The sequence below is a fragment of the Vanellus vanellus genome (assembly GCF_965231255.1).
Source record: "Vanellus vanellus genome assembly, chromosome: 3".
Classification (NCBI taxonomy): Eukaryota; Metazoa; Chordata; class Aves; order Charadriiformes; family Charadriidae; genus Vanellus; species Vanellus vanellus.
In genome coordinates, this window is record NC_138907.1 from 112,253,540 (window position 1) to 112,258,880 (window position 5,341).

The window sequence follows — 5,341 nt, forward strand, 5'->3', positions numbered from 1 at the left end:
CCCATCCAGCCTTTCATTCCTCCAAAGGCCTCACCCTCTCTTAGTGCTGTTTGGCCCATTGTCACTTTCTAAATATGTATAATAGCATTCCATATTCATGATCCAGCAATTTACGGTATTAATAGTCTTTTCCCTCTATTTCCCCTACCTACTCAGCAAGACAGAAACTTGGCTACCACTCTTGAAATCTACACATTCCATTATTTTCTGACTACAGGGAACTTCTATGGTCTTCTGTGGTCTCCTGGGACTACACTAATACACTGCAACTGGGCTAACCTACCTGCTCTGCTAATTTTGAAATCTGCTATTACTGCAATATATAGGAAAGTAGAGAGGCCAACATGAGAGAACATTTTAAAGGCAGAAGGAACCTGAATTTGTTCTTTATAATTGTGAGTATGTGTTCTCCATAATTGTAATAACACATAATGATTTTCTTCCCTGAAGCATATCAAAGTTAATGTTCCTAGGGAGGGAATATACTCTTGTGAAGTTACTTCCTGCTACAGTCTTTTTAAAATCCACAAATAAATTACTTGGCCCTACTTTCTGACACAAAGTGGTCCCTCTTTCTTATATCTGCCAGGAGATGGTGCTGCCAGTCTTCCGTCTATTCCTTTCCAGTTCTTAGGAAAGGTGGCACATGTTTGTGTAGAATTACATGTATAAATAAGAAGATACTTCTGCCATCTGACTGGTGCACTTTTGTCCTAATAGGGATCTTAAGGGAAACAGAAAACACCTTTCTATATTTAAAGCTTGCTACTGTCTTAGAACTGGATGTATGTGTTTAAGATCCATCATATGTCAATGACAAAGCCATTCAGGAGTTTTCTAGAGTTTTCTAATGCTCCATGACTGGAGGGTGAATATAAAACACTCATCTTTATGATTTGCTGGGTAGTTTCCACTCCTGCCTTTCTCACCTTTACAGACATCTCTGGATGCACCCTGGCAAGGTGGTTCATGCTTTCACAGGCATCCCAGCCCTGTTCAGAGCTTTGCCATTGCTTTAAATGGAAGCAGGAAGGAGTTTTAAATCTCATCCCAAATCACTTTAAGTAATTTAGGCAATTCTCTTAGCATTAACGCTGATGTGAACAGGTCCTGTGGCCCCTGGTTCTACTGTGCCCACAAAATTTGGCCTGAAGAGATCTTGCAGTGTGTAATGAGGGACACATGCTATTCTGTTTGATCATTGTGATAGCTTATTTGTAATTTTTAATCTACTGTCAGCACTGGGGTTACATTTATAAATATCTATAAGTGTCACAGAGCAACATACTTCTGTTTAAGTTCAAAGGATCCATTTTTTAGCTTTGTTTGTTTGGTACCAGATTTTCTTTTTGCTAGTGCAGTTGTTTGGTAACACTCATGGCTACAGTAAAAAAAGAAAGAAAAAAAAAGAACAGAAAAAGAACTGGACCTAATTTCACATTGCTAGGTTTTGTTATGTTCTCCACAAAACAGCTGTCACAGACACTGGTAAAAGTTAATACCTCTGATACCAATCTCCTGCTTTTCAGAGGACATCAGATATTTTTATTGGTTCTCTTTTCTCTCCTAAGAAAAAGCTTCTCTGATTTGAAATATAATAGAAGAAAAGAGAATCTAAGTGTTCAGTAAGATAAAATGTACTTCTGGGCAATATTTTTTATGAGGCTAATATATCTCCAGGAAGTATTGTTAATGTAAAGGCAGCTAATGTGAAGCTTTTGGGAAGTAATGAAATGTGGGCCAGTCTCCAGCTGTACTGTTTTGATGTATGAGACACTGATTGCCAGTATACTTCAGCAGCCCAAGCAAAAGCTGGCAGCTGGACAACTGAACATCTACTGAACTGCAAAAAAAAAAAAAGTAGAAGTTTTGACTAATTAAATTTGCACACATTTGGATTTTGAAAGGTCCACTGGGAATCTACCTTATGCTGACTGCTTTCACCATATATTTATGTGTATGTGTATATATCTATGTCTATATATACACGTGAACAGTCCCTATATAGGCTTAGAACTGTACGGGAAACTCTTTTGAGTAAACTCTGAAATCAGTGTTCAGTGGCTTCACAAGTGAGGTTTATTCTCATGAGTGAGAGTTGCAAGGTGGAACTCCTGGGTTGTTTTTTGTTTGTTTGTTTGTTTGTTTTCTCACAATCTACGTTGGCAATATGGGATTTAAGCATAAATGAAGACTTAAACATGCTACGAAAACTGAATGTATTGAATGCTGTACAATCTGCATTACAAAGAAACAGAAAAAGAGTGGGCTAGAAGGAGACTGTGTTGGAATGGATTAATGCCATCTAGGTTTTTTTGGCAAGATCTCAAATAAAAGCAATTCATGGAATACATGGAATGTAGCATTAGACTTTGTGTGGTATTCCCCATTAGAGCTGTAGCAGACCACACTTGTGAACATAGCATCACTGAGAGTTGCTTGAAAAGAGACAAATGCCTCAGCCAAGCAAATAGGACCATGCATCTTCCTTGGGTTCTATGGTGAAAACAAGAGCCCAGAGCCTCTTGCAGAATCAGGTGCCCTTGAAAAAAATCTGCTCTGATTCTCCTCCCGTACGATGAGAAGTTGTGTGTCTGTCTTAATGCTCCTCTGGGTACCACCTTGAAAGCTTCAATGGAGAGACAAGACCAGGACAGGAGGAAGAAGAAATTCTGATCTCCCGTAAAGGACCTGGAGGCTTTGCAGCAGGTGCCCAGGGCAGATTTACACTAACTTTCACCACTGGCTGAATGAACCCCCCTGTTCGCCCCAAAACTGGAGGAATGCAGGCAGCTTTTTGCTGACCCCTCAGCATCAACAAGCTATCGACCTGTTCAGAGGTTTCATTCTCCTTATTTATTTTTGACCCTGTCAACTCATTTGTATCTGAGCAACATAAGTGTTAGTCATTACTGCTCCAGGCTAGCAAATGCTTCACACTCTGAATAGGTGTAAGTGACCGCACAGAGCAGGAAATCTGGATCCAACTCCTCACACTTCTTTCTCAGACAAAATAGTCCTGCTGACTATGTGAGCAAGACCAAGAGGATTTATTTTTAACTCCTTTGCAAAGAAAGGAAGTTCACCAAGTGCCTTGGGTCTATGAACACTATACCAAAACCTTCACGTGACCAGGATCCGCATATGCCATCTGTTTCCAAAGAGAAAAGGAAATCTCTGTAAGCAGGCTGCATCAGGGACACCAGTTCACCACTGCAAAGCGGGGCTGCATGTGTCTGTGACCTGCAGGCAACCTACCGATGTCAGGCTCGGGAGCACCAGCTGGCTCCCTTCTTCTAACAGCTGGGGTTCAGGTTACCCAGACTGGCCATCCTCATGATGGAGCTTTGATGCAGGAACCACACTCGAACTGCTTAAGACTGACATGCGATTCAAGAGTCACCTGCTCATCAGCTGAGATTTCAACCATTCTTTTTATACGTCTTTGTGTTTGTATGCTTTTGATCTCTCATTTTCGTGGTGCCTTATTTCTATCCCAGCTGAAGGCCTTTCAGTTCTGTATGCTGAAAATGTGACTCATACAATTGCCGCTCCCCAGTCCTACCTGATAACACTCCTCTGTGATTTGCTCACCGGCTAGATCTGATACGGACACCCAACAGGAAGACAAAGAGAAGCGTGCTTCCAAGGGACACTTCTGCTTCAGGAGAGCGCTGCTAGAAGGCATGTTCCCTTACTACACCTGTGCAGGCTCTCATCCTACTCCTGACCTACCTGTACATCTGGAGGTTTGGTTGGAAGTATACCCTGCGTAGTGGTAGTAAAAAAACCTTGAGAGATCTGCCCTCTGGGTCAGCAAACGTGCCACGGAGCTAGTTTATTCATTGAGCTGGGACTTAGATTGCACTGCTTACACAGCTGTGCTGTCATAAGGCACCTGGGAGCACTTTGGTGATTCTGTAATCATAAATGTCAAACAAGGTCAGTAGCCTCCAAACTGTTTGGACCACTGGAGTGTAGTCAACTTTCAAAACTTATTGTACCCTGTTATTAAAATTCTACCTGAAAAAATGTTTTCATATGGTTCTGCAGAGCCGTGACTCATGGGGCACATTAAAGAAACCGTTGGCCAAAATACTTCTTCAACTGTAAGTAATTCAGGGTACGTCTGCAGAAGTGGGGAGACCTTTGGCTAAATCTCTTCACCTTTCTGTGTGTGAATTAGTTTTCCAATGGTAGAGCATGGATATCGCCATACATTAAGTATGCTTTGTAAGCGCCAAGTATTCATAGTTATTATCCACTTGCTGACCTTTGAAACCAAGCACCAATTTGAAAGAACTGGGAAATAACCTGAAAATAAACACAGTGCTAGACTCGTTTTTAAGTGATTATCTTAGAGACAAGAGACAATTTTCTTTATGAAAAGTGAGATTGAAACTTAGAGCTCCTGTTTCTCACATGTGACTGCATACTGTTAATGTTGAAGAACTGGTAGGCAGAAAGTTTCTAAGGTCCCTAAAGCAGCAAGCACAGGCACAGAGTTTACTGCAAATCTAGGACAGAAACTCATACTCTGTTACCACTCTTTTAATGTTTTTGATCTCAAAAGAATACTCCTTTATATTTAACCAGGGATGTTAATATGGCTGCTGGTAAATGAAAGTATTTTTGCACTTGAGGGAAAAGATAATAAAGGGAGTGTTTGAGTGAATGTCTGTTCTGAGCAAACGCCTGTTAGTTAAGATAGTAGGTAAACAGCACTGTAATCAAAGGACTCAAACTCTTTTGAAGTTGCTGAGGAAGTATGTGACAAATATGATCAAGAATGCAGTTCAAAGGATACAGTTCATATCTTTAAGACACACACAGAAAGCCCGATTCTGATCTTATGCTACTTGTATACCTGACTTCAGCTGAACCAAACTTACTCTGCTGTCAGAAACCAGTAGTGGGTAGCTGTTCCTCCTTTCTCTGGGACGCTGAGAAAAGCTGGCCCATTGGACCAGGGCAAAGAAGGACTCTGAAAATGGCCATAAAGAAGGCCGTGAAAGATGAGGATGTCAATAAGGTGACCGAAAAAAAGTTTAAGAGAAAAAACCTCTGTAGTGCCATCAGTGCTTTTGCTCTTGCACTTGTTCCCTTGATACCTCCCTCTCCTCTGCCTTTCTTTTTCCCTTTGAACTTCTAAAAAAACGTTCCAGTTTGACCAGTTAAACAGTGCTGAATATGGTTTGTCCTTGTATGTATTTGTAATTAAACTGCACTGAACTCTTAAGTATCTCCATAGGTTACTTTGTTGGCTGGCTGTTTTTTTTTTTCACTTATTTGCATTATTCAGAAGTATGGGTAACAAAAAGGAGGAAAAGGTGTAGTTATG